This window comes from Vanacampus margaritifer, chromosome 4 (genome assembly GCF_051991255.1).
Source record: "Vanacampus margaritifer isolate UIUO_Vmar chromosome 4, RoL_Vmar_1.0, whole genome shotgun sequence".
In the NCBI taxonomy this organism is placed as follows: Eukaryota; Metazoa; Chordata; class Actinopteri; order Syngnathiformes; family Syngnathidae; genus Vanacampus; species Vanacampus margaritifer.
Genome location: NC_135435.1, coordinates 31,106,475 through 31,124,272, shown reverse-complemented (window position 1 = coordinate 31,124,272; position 17,798 = coordinate 31,106,475). Strand labels below are relative to the sequence as shown.

General features: G+C 39.9%; 1 protein-coding gene across 1 annotated transcript in view; it reads left to right on the top strand.

The window, feature by feature from the left end:
- znf536 (zinc finger protein 536) overlaps positions 1–17,798 on the top strand; it is a 252,049-nt gene that overhangs the window by 5,469 nt on the left and 228,782 nt on the right. The window lies entirely within an intron of this gene.

Below are 17,798 nucleotides of genomic sequence, written 5' to 3'. Positions count from 1 at the left end.
TTGAATAAACAAACGTTCCTGAAAAGCCGAACATAATTGTACATATGAGCGTGTGTTTGCAAAGTCATGTCCATGGCGTCCGCTTGAAAAGGATTAGCTTAGCGTCTTCCTAGCGGGAATACTTTGCTTAGCACAAATCCTGGGAAGCCCTGGGGATCCATGTTGTAACGTTACTGATAGCTGGGGGTGATCCTCACCCAGAACCAAAAAAAAATTGTGCGGCCCCTTGCCGTGCGTCGGGATGCCAGGATATTTTCAAGCGGTTGACGCTCTGCTTTCTGTCATCTCTCGCCAAAGCACTTTGTGTGTTTGTGCTGGATTTTGGCTGCTTTTGGAATAGAAAGTAGAGACAAAATGATAGCAATGTAATGAATTTGATGCAATAGCAATAAAATGATAGTGATGGGAATAAAATAGGGCCGAAACGATAGTGATGAAACGTTAGGGCCGAAACGATAGGGGTGAAAAATAGCGAAGAATCGATTGTGCTGGAACGATAGGTACGAACAAATAGTGAAGAAATTAAATTACCAAAATCATGAGAACAAAATGTTTGCGATAAAATGTTGGTGACAAAAGATAGCAAGAACATGCAGAAGCGTTGAACTGCCAAAATAATGAAGTGAACAGCTTGGACTTGGGATGGCCTTTGAATGTAGCCTAGCGCAAAGTCGTTCGTTGATGAAGGCCTTCAGATGTGGACTAAATTGCAGTACGGTCTGCAAAGTTGTTTGAATGTATTGCTAACACCGTTCCAACATACAGACGGCCAAAATGAGGCCGACAAAACGGTAGCGGCAAAGCGCTAGAGCCGTAACAAGGTCGATGGAACGCGAACAATGAAATGGTATCGCCAAAATGAATGTGCGAAAACGAGACTGATGAAATAAGACGACGTAAATGAGACAGACGGAATGAGACGGGTGAAACGAGACGGGTGAAATGACGGTCGTGCCGGAACACCAACCCCGAAATGAAAAATTCAACCCAAAAGCTGACGAAGGTAAAGCCGCTCCCTTCTCAACAGCCCTTCATGCCTTTCTTACACCTGGGCTGGATTTCTGCAATGAACTTTATTTTGGAGTCAGCCAGTCCCCTCTCGATCGTCTCCATTTGGTCCAAACTGCTGCTGCTCGCCTCCTAACTGGAGCTCGTAGGAGGAAGCGCAGAACTCCAATTCTGGCCTCTCGCTTCACTGGCTGCCTTTGCATCTTGGAGTTCATTTGAAAATGCTTTTGTTTTCAAATCTTTTGAGGCAATCAAGCCTTTTCCGTCGTCGGTCTCCCTCTCTGGCTAAACATTAGGCAAGCCAACGAAACCAGACCAACGAAAAGATATGACCAAAACAAAAGGGTCGGACAGGACAGGCATAACGAGCCCGACTAAGCGCCACAGCCGAAATATGGTGAGGAAACCCGACGGCCAAAAGAATAGCGACGGCGCCATAGCGTAGAGCTGGGGGTTCTCCTCCGGCAGCCTCTGGCGCGCGTGCGGGGATGCCAGCATATTTTCAAGCAAGTCTTTTCCCTGTCATCTGGCGCCAAAGCACTTTTAGCCGCCGCAGCATTGTGGCTCGTCTCCGTGGCCACGGGCTGCTCCCGCCTGCCTTTTTGTTGCCGTCTTTATGCACAAACAATACCTGCCTGACGCCTGCCTGACGCCTGCCTGCCTCGTCGCCTTCTCCCGCCGCAGCACTTTTTGATTCTCTTTTTTAGCTGTCTCTTTATTTCATGTCGGAGGCGTCATCACTTTTGTTGTCGCTGGTATTGAATAGTTAATGCCAGTGCCGCCTTCCCCTGTGACTTTTAGTAGTATTTTTACATCTGCACAATGCCTTTAACGCCACGTGACGTCGCCCCCTCGGGACGGGGGAACGACACTGCGGGGCGTCTTTGGCGTTTTATAGCCGACGTGGCACGCGGGAGCCGCCGGATGCTTTGCTTTAAACGCCGCACTTTAATGTCTCTTTTTTTTTTAATCTGTCTTTTATTGCACCGAAGCGTCTCACGTGCGGCTCGATTAACAGTTTGCTTTAAGGAAGGACAATCAGAAAAGAGCTTTTATCAAGAGTCAACAATGGAAATAGGAGCTTCCATATTCAGCTGTTTAAAATTCTTGACATGGCTTCCCTTCGTTGATTACGTTGTCAGCTCAACTCACATTAAATGTTGTCCAGTCCAGTAGTTTCTCTCCTCAAAAAATGTTTTTTGCGTTATAATTAATATACATTAAAGAAAGATTTCTAAGGCACTATGGTGCTGAAAAAGCTTGAAATGATATTCATATAGAGAGAAAAGCACTTTATCAAATACATAATTCTGCCAGCTTGATTAAAACAAGATTAGTTCATAACTAATTCATAATTATTCATTTTTGTGCGTGTTTATTTTACTAGAACGTATATTTGCCTATGTCAGGGTGAATACCGTTTTAATGTTATCTGGTTGTTAGTTTAGGGTAAGGTAATTATTCACATGTATATTAAATAAGTTTAAAAATAGTTGATTCATATAATTCTAGTCAAATTTAAAGTATGAACTTTTTAATAATAATACTTTTTTTTTAAATGTATATTTTAGTTTTTTATTGATATTGTTTTATTAAAATGTATTTAACTCTAAGAATTATTTTAATAAAAGTTGCTTTGATAGACTAAGTAATAACAGAAGTACAGTATAAAATAAATACAAACTTTTTAAAGAAATTTTAATTAAATAAAATATTTGGAATTTTTGGTTTGGTTAATTTCTCATTTTGTGTTCTGTGTTTTGTGTTACAGAATTACTTTATTTTATATTTTTACTTTACTTTAGAATTAATTTAAAACATATAAAATAAAATAAAAATGGAAAAAAAATATTATATTTGAATTATGTTTTTGTTGTACAGTTTTTTTTGTTTTGTTTTAGTAATAAATGTATTACCTTTAAATGTATACATTACGGTATTGTAAAACCAATACATATTGAATGAGAAATTGTTATTATTTCTGATTATTACATTTTATTTAGAGTCTAAATTTTATTTTGATCAACTATATATAGCTGGCCCGGACTAAGTACGAATCCATTATACAATTTGGTGCTGATCCATATAAATATGCAAATGTCCTTCTCTTCATTTTCACTGAATAATGCATGAGCCATAATCACAAGACACACACACACACGCACACACAGTAAACGTGTGTGTAAAACTCAAGTAAAAATACTCACCCTTTGAAGAAGCCCTGTAACTTTCCAGTGCTTCTCTTGTCATTTTCACACTAGCCCTTAGCTGCTACATGCTATTTATGTTAGCATCTTCCTTTGGAAAATAAAGTTGTCAATGCAATGGTAATAGAGCATTTAACTCCGCAAAGAAGCACACGCGTTGAGGAACGCACACGCGCACTCTTCTGCCAAGCGTCCAGAAGTTGGAGGCCGTCTGGATCGGAGCGCTCCAAGAGCTTAGCAGGGAGTCCACAAACTGCTCAAAGCTGACATTTGTGCTTGCTGGAGGTACAAACGGGCATAGACAGACAGACAGACAGACAGACAGACAGACAGACCCATTTCTTTAAGCCCTCACCCCCAATAAACACTCCTCTTCATCTCATTTAAGTGTTTCCATCAGAGATGTTGTACATTAAAGACAGGGCTGACTCTACATATCCACGCGTGTGTGCGTGTGTGTGATATTTAATGATCTCAGGTTGTTGTTAAATCACACACACTGATTGCTTTTATGTTCCAGCGCGCTGACTTTTATTTTTTTTTCACCTGGGCTGCAGCAGCCGTCGTTGTCGAAAGATTACAGGAATACGAGCGTGCGAATATTAAAACATTGCGCTGGGTAAAATCTCATCAAGGCTTTACATTCTTCTCTTCCTTCTCTTTGAACGGCAAACAAGTGCAAAGGTGACAGCCACGTATAAAAGTCATTTTGAGAAGGATACTCAATTTAGTCCAATAGCGAATCAATGTTCCTCATTGAAATGAATTGTGATGTTGAACCTTCATGAAAACGTTTGGACGGCCGAGTTAGAACAACGGCTGTACTGTTGCGTATATGCCTTTTAAATAATTGAATTCTAGTCGTGATCAATATGATTTGGCCCTCACAACTAAATGAACCTGATTGTCAGCAATATTTACGTTTAAAATGCATTCCCTGCCCGATATCTACTCAAGTACTTTACATCACTTGTTGGGCTGATGCGAGCCAATCATGTCGAGAGAAGAAACCAACCCAGACGTGACATTTATTTCTTATTTTTGTTGTGGCCAGTGAATGGTTTATCATGCACACAAAATGCTCCTTTGCGCTCATGAGGTAAGTATAATGTGTGCACACAATACAAAACAATACGATTAAATTTAAGTTGATCAAAATTCCAATACTGTAAATTCCTGTCGCATGCAAACCATACTAGTTGCGTGCAAGCCATACTAGTCACATTCAAGTCATTCTACTAACATAAAAGTCATGCCACCAATTAGTCATGGATGAGTCGCATGCAGTAAAAGCCATACTCGAGTCGTCGCATACAATTCATACAAATACTGGTCACAAATCATACTAGACCCACTTGAGTCATACTGTACGTTTACCGTACTTTTTATAGTTAGTCATACTGCTCTCATACAAGTCATGCACGGGTCACATGCAAGTCGTACTAGTTGCATAAGATTCATATGTGTCACCTACAAGTCACATAAAAGTCAGTATTTAGTCATACTAACACACGAGACGTACGTTTACCATTTAATGTAGTCATAGTAGTCGCATAAACGTTGCATCATAGACACATACTAGTCATTCTAGGGGCAAACAAGTCACATTAGTTAATATCTAGCCATACAAATCACATACTAGTCATGCATGAATCATGCAAGTCACATCCTAGTCAAACTAGTCATAAAAATCACAAGCTAGTCATACAAGTTGTACTAATTGCCTACAGGTCACGTTCTACTCATATTAGTCACATACAAGTTATGCTAGTTACAGTCTAGTTATAGAAGTCACATACTATTCGTGTATTAGTCAGATACAGGTAATGTGGTACTCACAAGTCATACGAGTCACACAAACCATACTTGTTGCATACAAGTCACATGGTAATCGTACAAGTTCAATGTTTGTCTTACTAGTCAAATAAATCACATACTAGTCATACTAGTTGCATACAAGACACAGTCATTATACAAGTTAAATACTAGTCAAATAAATCACATACTAGTCATACTAGTTGCATACAAGACACATAGTCATTATACAAGTTGCAAACTAGTCACAGTCTGGTTACACAAGTGACATCTTAGTCATGTATCGCTCACATGTGCTAGTCACATATAAGTCATACAAATCACACTTGTTGCATGGAAGTCACATAGTAGTGACACTACAAGTGTTACTAGTTTCATACTATTCATATTTTACACGTTACTAGTTCTACAAGTCGCACACTAGTCATGTGTCAGTCATGCTGTAACCTTACATACTTTGGTAGTCACAGACAAGTCTTACTAGGAACACAAATCACATACAAGTCGTATACAAGCCATACGAGTCACCGACTTGTTATAGCAGGCATACATAAAAAATGGCGATGCGTCATATACTACTCATGTAAGAGTTGCACTAGTCACTTTTAACAGTGACAAGTCACACAAAAGTCACATAGTAGGTCAATACAAAAGTCTTGTATGGTCATTGTCATGCTAGGCGTTACCCGTTTCCGCTACATGCGAGTCGCCCGTTAGCGTAGCTTCACTGCAAACGTCAAAACAACAACGAAAAAAGGGAGGGAAATGTCAATCCAAATGCAAAGTTGTGTTAAAACTGCTCACTGGAGCTCCCGCACAAAGCTCATTTATTTTACGAGTCGAGCGTGTTTTCTTTGAATATTTATCACGCGCCGCCGTTTGATGATGCGCGTCGATGCCACGCCTGAAAGACGTTGGACAGGATAAAAATATCTGGAGTGCGCAAATTACCTGGGGAGCCGCGACGAGCCAAATATTCTCCTTTTTCACGCCGTGTTATTTAAACAGTTCACGTCCAGATGTGGGACATGCTCGGGCGGGAAAATGAGCTGCTAGCGACAGAGCAGGTTGGCTGCTGTTGAAAGCAGAAACAACAGAGAGATGCTTAGAAGTCAAGTAAGCAAAAATGGCTGGGAAAAAAAGCTTTCGCGCAGCCGACGTGTTTACTTCTCGTACTTGGCTTGTTTAAAGATCGGCAAACAAACCTGTTTGCACTCGTCGGTCATCCTCGTTTTTCATTGGACACCAAAAGTCTTTTGTCATCCACACAATCAGCAAGGGAATATTTTATGCAGTATAACTCTACATGTGTCTTTTGTTTAACTGAAAAACATGGCAGACCTCCCCCAAGGCCAAACATTTGGAATTTGAATCACTTTCAACAATACACTAATCATCTGTCAGAATTTTGTCCTAACCATCAACCTAGCACAACCCTTTACTAAATCATACCCTAACCTTAACCAACCCCAGACCTCATCCAGACTTTAACCCAAACTTTACTTGAACCCAATCCCAATCTTAATCTATCAATTGTTGACGTTTACCGTAAAACCTGACAAATTAATCTGTGAAAACCAATGTGGTTAGAGGCGATTGTTGATTAACGTTAAGATTATGGTTAGTTTAGGTTTGGGGTTGAGATTGGTTGGTTAGGTTGGCCTTTTGGTAGCTTCATGTTAGTATGAGAGCTAGTTAGGATCGGTTGGTCATGTTTCGCATAAGGGTCATTTTAGTGTTAGGGTTTAGGGCTGGCTTGAGTTGGGTCCATTTAAATTGTTTTGGGGTTAGAATTAGGGTTAGAGTTGCTAGGATTAGAGTTGGTTGATTGGTTATTATGTTGCCATCAAAAACCCTTTATTAGTCTTGTTTTTGTCAGCGTAATAGTCACTGTTCTGCTTGGCATGTTTCGTTTCTCTGGCTTTTGGTGTTTTTAGTCAAACCAACCCACGCCTACTGCAGATTACTAAAGAACAAAAAAATAGAGAAAAACTTTTTCTGGTAAAAGAAGTGAGTCTACTCTTTCCTTCCGTATGTTCAGAGCATGTGCTGTCACAGAACACGATATTCTGAAAGATCTGGCAAAATGCGCTAAAATGAAACGGCAATAATGGGAACGAAAACGACTGGTAGTGAATAAAAAAAATAGTTAAAAAAAACACATTTAAAATGATTTTAAAATGGACATGCACGGACGGGTGAGGGTTAGTTTTGGTTGAGGGTTAGTAGCGGTTAAGGTTGTTAGGATTAGCGTCGGTTGGTTCATTATTGGGTTCGGTTAAGAGTAGTGTTAGGGTTCACTTTTAGTCTTTGGTTTAGTGTTGGGTCAATGTTTTTGTTTGAATGAAAAGCATACGTGGCGTGCGTATGAAAAGAAATGCATACCATAGTTCAAACAACAGTCGGTAAATGTGCGCTGCAATCAAATCAAAAGGCAGCTCACTTAAATATTTGTCAGGGCGAATGTTTGTACTATGAGAAATGTTTAAAAAAGACACACACACACATACACACCCAACACAGCTCTTGAACGCTCCTCATTGTTTATTATTGTAAAGAGTCGGCGGGTTAGCATGTTAACAACCGTGTTTCTCTTTGCCTCAAATACATTCCTCTGCTAATACTGCAGCTTATGTTTTTATCATCCCGATTGTTTTTCCTGGAGGGCGAATCAAATAAAGTGTGCTTCTTTAATTCCCCTCTTAGGTGGAATGTGTGTAGCTGTGTGTGTGTTGCTTCCACTCAGGGCACTTTGTGTTGATTGCTGGCTGTGAGCATGAGAAGCATGCGGCGCTGCAAATAATTGTTCTTTTCATGCTAAGAAAGGCCATATCAATTAAGGCTGAATAGTCTCCTTAGTTATTAGAGTACAGCTCAGTGGTTTGCCGTCACTCGTATCGCTCTCTTCCCGCCGTGTGTGTGCGTGTGTGTGTGTGTGCGTGCGCGTGTGTGATGTCGTTACGGCGACATGAAAAATCCTGCCGATATTTGTGAGTCAGCGAGTCGCAGCGGCGTACGGGGGGGGGGAGAAAAGACGGCAATTAAAAGAAGAGCTCAAAGACACGCTTCATGTCGGCCTTTAAAACAGCTCGTTGGTGGATGCTTTAAGCCGTTGCACATGCTGTTCTTCGGCTTCTTCTTCTTTGGTGCTCTATTATGTAGCGCTGCCTTGGGACCGCTCGGCTTTTATTGAAAATAAATCATGCGTTTGAAAGTTCTACAAGTAGGTGGCACCGTGGATAGCACTGTTGTTTAACATATGAGTTATTGGTCAAATAGTAGTCAGACATCACATACTGGTCACGTACTTGGCACTTAAAAGTCGTACTAGTTACTTTTAAGTCATAGCCTACAAATCACATAATACACATACTGATCACGTACAAGTCTGTCACATACAACTCATGTAATAGTGGAACTAGTGTGCAACAGAAGTAAAAAAAACGAAAACAAATTGATTGTCATTTACTTGTCATGTGTAAGTTACAGTCGTCATTAATCAGTAGTGAGCTATACTAGTGACATAAAATTAACAAAAAAAAAAAAGTATTCATTAGTTACCTATGAGTCGGGTATCAGTCATGTCATACTCGTCACACATTTGTCATGCACAAGTCAGGCAAGTTAATTCACCATATGATCATGTACGAGTTACACTAGTCACATACATGCCATACCTAGTATCACTAGTCAACTAGTCTTGCACAGTGGTTAGTAAATTTATTTTAAAAATTAATTGCTTTACAACAAAACTGAGTTCCTACTTCATGAATGTAATTTGTTTCTTTTGAGAGTGCCAAATATGTAAAATAACTACTTTTTTTTTTTTTAAACGTCTTTCATTGGGTCAGTTACGTGGTAGTGCAGAACAGCATAAACAGATGCTGCATTTGACGTCATGTTGATTGTTAATGTATTCTTTACTGCTAACTTTCAACAAGAAGACGTACTTAACTGAGTGTAATTTCAAATAAATGTTGACTCCTTCCAGAACAACTGGTACGTATCGTATATCGAAGTATTTTTAACAAAATATTTTCCATAATAGTTTAACAGTAACGCGTTTACAAATATTTTTACTGTAAATTCAGTGCACCAAAACCAGTGTGCCTTTCCATCACTCGACTCGCTGTCTTCCCACCGCGTGTGTGTGCGTGTGTGCGTGTCCCCCGTACCCCGACATGCAAAATTCAGCCGATATTTGCGAGTCAGCGAGTCGCAGCGGCGTTCAGGAAAAAGACGGCAATTAAAAGAAGAGTTAAAAGAGCCGCCTCATGTCGGCCTTTAAAGCAGCTCGCTGGCGGATGCTTTAAGCCATTACTCTTCTTCTTCTTCTTCTTCGGTGCTCTATCATGTAGCGTTGCCTCGGGACTCGGGTTCCCAAGGCGCCAGTTGTCTTTTATTGAAAATAAATTCTGCCTTTGAAATATCCACAAGTAGGTGTCAAAAATAGACTGCAGCGGAGCCACTAACAAAAATAGATGCCGCACGATACGCCGCTGTTCGTAAGGAGCGTGAAATTAAGCGTACAATACGACACAACACAGCAAATAATCCCGTTAAACCGTGCTAAGGGGTTCATGTTCACTGAAATGCTGTCAGCCAAAAACACAAACCCGAACCTACATTAGTTTAAGGCTCAAAATTGCTCCAATTTTCTCTGTCATGTGTGCTTAATTGTGGGACAAAAATGATGTCAGGAATGCAAATAATCCAAACCCAAAGAAGCAAACAACTCAGTCTCGGGTAGCCTTATTCAGATTTGGGAAGATAAACCATATTTATTTAAAAAAAAAAAATACAAAAAGAAAAAACAGATTGGCAGGCTGCCTAGTAGTGCGTAACCATGACAAAAACACAAGTGCAGTGTTCCAGAAAAATGGAAAATACAGAATATCCAACAAGAAAATGTCCTTTGGAACATAGCAAATAATCCAAAATAATCACTTAAAAGTAAAAACATAGAAATGCAAATAATTCAAAACTAAAACTAAAGGAAGGCAAACAAGTATGTTGTTCCACCTTTACCGATAACTGCAGGCGAGCTGGTGCTGCCACAATCGAAATGCTCTGTTAAAAAAAAAAAAGTGCGATGTCAAACATTTCCCAACTGCTGGGGAAAACTGCAAAAATTCATATATCCTCATTTTGTGTAAAAATGTAGCTAATGATACGATACAACATTGCAAACAATACTTTTACTGGGGTGACCAAATGTGACCTCTTTTGGGAGGATAAACCATTTTCTTACGTCCTGTTTGGGCATCCATGGGTTTTATAAATTCATGAAAATGTCCGGTTGCCGTTGCGTGACTAATAGGAGATGAAGTACACGTCTCAAAGAAAAAAAGAAAGAAGAAAAAAAGGAGGTGATGTACACTGTGTAACTGCGTCTGGTACCACAATTTCAAGGCCGGGGCAAGTGTCCTCTTTTTTTTTGGGTAATGAGAATATGGTCACCCTACTTTTACGTACTGTACATGTTTCATTTAAATGCTGGTTGTTGTCGTCCAAAACACGCAAACTGGAACCTAACTCATGATAATTGTCATACAAATTGTTATTAGATTAGCAGGCTACCTGATTTCAACAATATTTTTTTTTCCAGTGGTGTTTCCGTGAAACTGTTTTTTGTCATCCAAAAAATGCAAACTCAAGCCATGCTAAAAAACTAGCATTAAATAACTCTGTGTAAGATTAATTGTCGTACAAAATACAAGAAATGCAAATAATACAAAATTGCGTAGACAAGCAGAAGGCTCTTCAAGATAAATGCCATGACAACAAATCATTTGTATTTATTTGATTTTGGACTGAATGAATGAAACATTCCAGGAACTTTTCCTCCTTTCCTTTTCGTAGAAATGAGGACTATTTAATAATAATTTGTTGTCGTCGTCTCACGTGCCATTCAGACAGTCCTGATTTCTTCTGGACTTGAAGAAGCAAAACATTTTATTATTGCGCTAAAATAGAACATTTAATCTTTTAACTGGCACACTCTTTATGATCTTTTAACTGCTGCCGCTGTTTTACGCTTTGTGCGCTTTTATGACGCGCCTGCTTTATTTACTTTTATGTTCCCCTATGGCCATTTTAGTCAAAGATAAAATCAAATACATCACAGTGGAAACTCCAAAATGATGAACGAATGATTTTTTCCTCATTCCAAATGGGATATTCTACTAGTGCGCTGAACTAGTTGACAACTCTGTATCTACTAGTACAACTTGTGACGTTATCAAATTCAAACAAATTCCGAGTGGCTTTTTTGAAAAATGAAAAAAAAAAAAATGCAATAAGATGAATATAGTGACTAAATTGCGAAATTGGCAGCCTTGACTGTGCTTTTGTAAAATTAATTCAAAATGGTCAGGAGAATTTAAATGTTTGCTTTTTGGGGGGGGGAAAAGCATCGAAAGCTTTTAGTTGAGCATCTAATTTATGTTTTTTGTGGGCTTTCTAAAATGCCACCAAATCCCTGAATATTAACAAACTAACAAAAGGAGAGCCACAGGTGCTGCTTTGTTAGCACTACCAAATATGGGCATGCTGGCAATCGGTTATTTCGTGTTTACTCTTTCACGAGTGCAGTGTGAAAAACATCTCACGTTAAAATATGGAAGTTATCTAACTAGAACGTGAAAAGCAGCATGTTAGAATGTGAAATTTATTACATTAAACTGATCACATATTATGCCAAACTCGTTAACATCTATAATCTATATATCACGTTATAATGTAAAATGGAGCCTCTTTTTTTTTTTTTTTGTGGTGTGGCAGGAACATCTTCCATATTTTAAAGTTCCAGAAGCAAAAGTAAACATTGGCAAAGGCAGACGACACGCACCAAGTCCCAGCAGTGGCCGTCAGCGTCGGAAGACATCTTGTTTCCGTGTGACAACGCAGCCACGATCAAAAGCGACGTTAGCTACGGGAGGCGTGAATTAGGCGGCGTCTAATGAGACACTTTTTAGTTTGTTGAGGTTTTCTGAGCTTTTGCTCGCTTTTGTTGCCTTTTTTTTTTTTTTTTGCTACAAATGTTGGTTTGATAGCGGCCCTGTTGAATCTCCTCATCGTCAACGCGTGTCAAGCTGAAATGAATATTCCTCACCTGTCGGCTGCTGTTGACTCGCCTTGTTTGGATTTCCCAGCGGGGAGGGAAAACTAAAGGCGCGTATTTACTTTTAATTGAAAGGAAATTAAAGATGCATGTGACAAAGCCGAGCAGGCCATGATGGCTTTTGTTTAAGACGGATCTCATAAAGAAACCCCCTGCCGATAATGACGGCGTGGAAAAGAAAAAAAAAGAAAGAATCTTGGACATTTCTCCAAATACAATTACCTCGCCGTCACCTGATCCAATCAGCAGCATTTGCATTCTGTTTGCGCGCAGCCTTCCGTGAACCGGTAAACAAGGCGGGCGGCGAAGAAATCTGATGTGTTTTCATGCTTTACGCCGCCTCCTCTGTTTGCTACACTTTATTGGGAATATTTGAATTCCTATGAATTGATAAGTCAACGCTCCGAAGGCGGCGAGAGGGGAATATTAGCGTTATGTTTGGAGGCAGCTGTTGTTTGAATATTTGACGGGCTGTGATGTGTACTTAAGGACGTATCAAAGAAGCGCCGCCACTTTAGGGGGTTCGCAGGGGGGGACGTCGTGGCTGGCGCCGTGACAACAAAGCATCAGACGAGCTCGGATAGTCGCCGGGAATGTTGCCTTCTAATCCCTGACCCTCTTTCTGCCGGCATGCTTGACACTGGACTCATGCGGCGTTGGCAGAGACTCGCTTTTAAATGACACTCAGTGCTGAAATGTGCTCCTTTTTATGGCTGAATGAAAAATATTCAGAGCAAAAGTGTAAACGCAACACTTTGTTCTGCTTCATGAGCGAAACTCGAATTGTGGGGATGCGAAATGACGTTTTCTTTAACCTACCCACAACTACTGCCACATTTTTCATTCAGTTCAAATGGTTCAAACTACAAAATATTTTGGAAAAATGTACAGCATCCAGGCTATTAGTTTTCTCATTATTATTTTTAGATTTCACACAATTCCACATTTTTCACTCCAAAATTTTCATTCATTTCCAAAGAGACATTCAAAATAGCTTCATATCATTCCTATTCCAAATATTTAGCTTGTTCAATTCACTTTGGGAACCAATTGAAAACATTTTTCATCAAGATATTGCACATGCTTAACCCACAAATTTCCATATTCAAACATTCCCTACATCAGGGATGGCAACTGGCGGCCCACTCGCACTGGCCGTGGCTCTGGATTTATTTTTGAAATAAAAAAAATGTTGACCATTGCGGAGCCAGCGAAAAATGTAATGCCAGTGTTAACCACAGGTTGGCAGACATCGCTCGCCTCCAACCCTCGCAAGGCTGTAATTGTGCGTCAGAAAAGAAGAGCCACGTGTCGTTGCCGCTACAACGTTGTCTCAAAAGTACGCAAAAAACAGCGATGACTTTGTTTTGTTTTGAAATTGCATCAATACATGAATGAAATTAGTGTGAAGGTTTCGGTTATTTTATTCTTTCCCAATTAAAACAAAACCAACACATTTTTAACTTCAGTGTGATTAAAAAAATATATTTCATGAATTAAAACTAAATTAAAAAAAAATAAATTTGCTTGAATGTACCAGTGTATTGATTACTAAAATTATATGATTAAATATGAAATTAAAAATTAACAGTGTGAATGTTTGGGTTGATAGTGCTTTTTATTTATTTATTTATTTTTTTAAATAAAATAAATAGATAACATTAGTCTGAATGTTTGAGCTGTGTGTAATTTTAATGTTTTAATTAACATAAAAATTTAATTAAGCATTTTAATTAAAAAAAATACTGCAAAATGTCTCTCATCAGATGTTGTAGTTCATTTATTTATTTATTTATTTTTTATTTCACGTAAAATTGAGCGCATGGAGGAATTATTAAATTTGACAAAGAAATTTAATGAAAACTAACGTTGGCATCAATGTTAAGTTGATATTATGCTGTAGCGTATTTATTTTTTTTTTTATCGGTTTTAATAATTCATTTAAACGTGCTCAATGATGTTTTGTTTGATATTATAATGTTTGAAGCATTTTGGAAGCACTCCTCTAATTAGCATCTAATTAGCATCCGTCGTCACGCTCTTGGCGTGGACACCGTTCATCAGGATCCAAGTGCAGGCTGGGCAGCTGAGGAGGGTTCAAAGTTCGCGACTATCAGCATCATGCCTCATCATCATCATCATCCTTTAGCCGAGGCAATAAAATAGTAACAATGAATTTGAAGAATAGACAAATATGAACTATGTCCGCATAAAGAAGAATAGAAGATATTTCATACGAGGATTATCCGATTACAACGCTGTTAAAAGAATTTGCAATAACCATGTTGGCTCTATTTTGATCAAAACAAACTAGCAGCCAACTGTTTGGATACAGCCCCTTTCACGCTGCCCATCAAAAGCCAGCTTTTCCTCCTGTTGCTGTTGTGTGTGAAAGGTCCACACAAGGTAGCAGTTGTGTGAATGCATTTAACAGCTGTTCTGCTTTTGCATCAATCTCGTTTTACGACAGCAATTTTGTGGCAAAGTCTTCCACTTTTCAAGATAGAGTTGCAATGGGGTGAGACCATCCCCAGGTCCGTCCATGTTAGGTTAGAAGAGGCCAAGCAAACTTTGATAATCATTAGAAGCAAGCCGGAGTCACGCGGACATGTGGCAGGAAATCTTCTAATTACTGTTTCCTGTCTTTAAATCTTGTCCTGTGGCCAACGCCCCCCCCCCCCCCCAACCCCCCACCCTTCTTATTCCCGTGTGAGTGCGTGTCCTGCTCTCATGTCCCATTGAGGCCAAAGAACTGACTCATGTTGTGTAATATGGAAGAAGTCTGTCAACCAAATCAGTGGGCAACTTTTTCTCGAGCTCCACCAGACACAAGACAACTCAAGTGTACCACTTTTAACCAACAATCTTCAAAAGTAGATGATTTGGGTTTTGGAAGGACAGAAGCGTATCGTATTGTGGAAACAACAAATTAACCAACTTATTAATGTACTTCATAAAGAACTGACTTCCATAAAAGCAATGCTCTCTCTAGGGGGTTATAAAGCAAAGCAACCAAACTTATCCAAGCCAAGTCAAACCAACCTCAACCAAACCTAACCAAAACACACACACACACAAAAACTGACCCAACTACAATCCACAGAACCATTTCATACCAACCCAAACCAAATAAGAAACTGCAACCCCGACCAGACCAAAACCAAACCAACCAGACCAACCCAAAAACACCCTCAACTGCACCACAGCAAACCAAACCAAATCAGCCCACACCAAAAAGTCAACCCAAACTAGAATAAGACAAGAACTAAGTGGAAGACATCAAATTCAACCGGAAAACATGAAATCAAAACCAAATCAGAAAAAAACACATAACAAATAAAGAGGTCTGATCCTACCCAAACCAACCATGTTGGACTGCACCAAACCAAATCAAATCAAATAAAAAATATAACTCACACCAGTCCAAAGCCAACAAAACCAACCATACCAGTCCAATCCAGAAACAGGCCAAACTACATCACCTCAAATCCTACTCAAACCAACCCAGACCAGACAAATCCAGAACCATGTCAGACCAAAACAAAATGTAAACCCAAACTAAACTAAACCCAACCAGAAAGACACCAAATCCAAACAGAAGACATCAAACCAAAAAGACGACCGAGAGCAGACCACAACCCGACCTAAACCAACCCAGATACAGGCCAAATTACACCACACCAAAACCATCTCTAACCAAATAAAGCCAGTTCACAGCAAACCAGAACCAATCCAATCAGACCAAAGCCAACCGAACCAAACCAGAACAAACACAAGCACAAACTCACAAACCAAACAACCCGACCAGACCCATTTGGTGCAAACTAAACAAAATCTGTCTCCATGTGTGATTGGAGGCAAAATTATGCGTCCAATCAATGTCACTTCCCTCTTTAGTCTTTTGTTATTTTGCTCTTTGCTGTCTGTCTTTCTGTCTGTTGATGGGTTTTTGCAAAAACACGTCTTGCCACTCGGGATAATGTTTTTTTTTCTTCTTTCCCCTCCTCCACGGAGGTCTCATGCAAAATGAATACGGGTGGCACATTTTATTGAAGTATGATTTAAAGAAGGGGGGTGGGTGGGGGGGGGGGTGAAAATGATGAAAATGCAGGACAGGCAGTGAGGAGGAGGAGCAAGAGGGCGTTTAGAGGAAGAGATCTTGTCATAAATTATTTTACTCATACGCGGCCCTGCCGATGTATGTTGCGTGTGTGAATAATGCATCGGCCCGACGCATAATTAGGACAACAACGCTATTCTCTTCCTCCTCCTCTTCCTCCTCCTCGTGTGTGTAATGGATGAAGAGGCCACCTGATTGATCTGTGAAGAAGCTCTCTAAATGGCCTTCAAGTGTGCCCGCTCTTCCCTCCTCCTCCTCCTCTTCTTCTTTGTCATATCACGGCTAAATGATGCAGGCTATCATTCCGACGCCCGTGATCGTTTGAAGGCCAAATGGGCAGAAGGTATCGTCTGCCAGAAACCAAACCAGAACATATGAACCCTCCCATACAAAAAACAACCACAAAATCAAGTCAAATCAGCCCAAACCAGTCTAAACAATTGACATTTGCAAGTTGCACCAAACTAAATGAACCAGGTCAAATCGAACCACACCAAACCCAAAGAAACCAAATCGACCTAAATCAGACTAATGCAAACCACACAAAACAAACTGACAAAACAAACTAAACCAACCAAGCCAAAACAACCCAACAAGGTTCAACCAAATCAAAGAAAACCTAACCAACCTAAGACGCAGCAACCCAACTAGACAAAAATGTCCAAACGCTACCCAATTAAACACATTTCAACAAACCAAAGCTTAAAAAAATTATCCAAAGAAACAAAAACCTAACCACCTTCATCCAAACAAACCAAGCTACACCCCCAAAAAACAAAATGTAACCATCCAACAAAATCAACCCAACCAAATCTATGCAAACCAGACAGAACCAAATTCATCCAAATAATTAATCCAAGCATCCTAGACACAAACCAAGCGCAGCACAACCAAAGCAAACCAAACCCATCCAAACTAATCCATAAGAACCAAATGAAATTCAATCAAATTCACCCCAACAAACCCAACCCAAACCAGACAAACCAAAAAATGAATAAATTAAGGATGTCAAAATGATCGCGTTAATAGCTCGTTAACTTAAAGTGCCTTTAACGGCTCGATTAGCGACCACTCCTTATTTGGAAAGCCTCCACTGAAGGGAATCGCAATGTGACGCAGCGGAAACGTCCACGTCAAAATTACCCAAAATAGAACTGCACTGTAATAAAAATTGGGCTGTGTAGCATTTCCGCCTGTTCCCTGCTTTGACGGAACGCACTCTGTTAGCCGTTAGCAACGAGCTAGGTTGCTCGAGCAGGAGGAGTCCGTGGCACTTTCGAACCCTGTGAGTGCCAAGAGCCGAATGGACGCCATCTTGTCTGTTGGAGTGACCCCAAGCAACCTGGTCTTTAGATGTGAGGCGTATTTTATTCAACAACTCCAGAAAATAGCTCGTTAAGGGTAACAGTCGTACTCTTGGCTCGCTGTCGCGTGCGGCAGAAAGGTTCTGACTTGCAGTAAAGCGCCGTCACTTTACAATCAATGCGCATCGGAGAATTTAACAAAATAAAAGCCTCCAATGTTG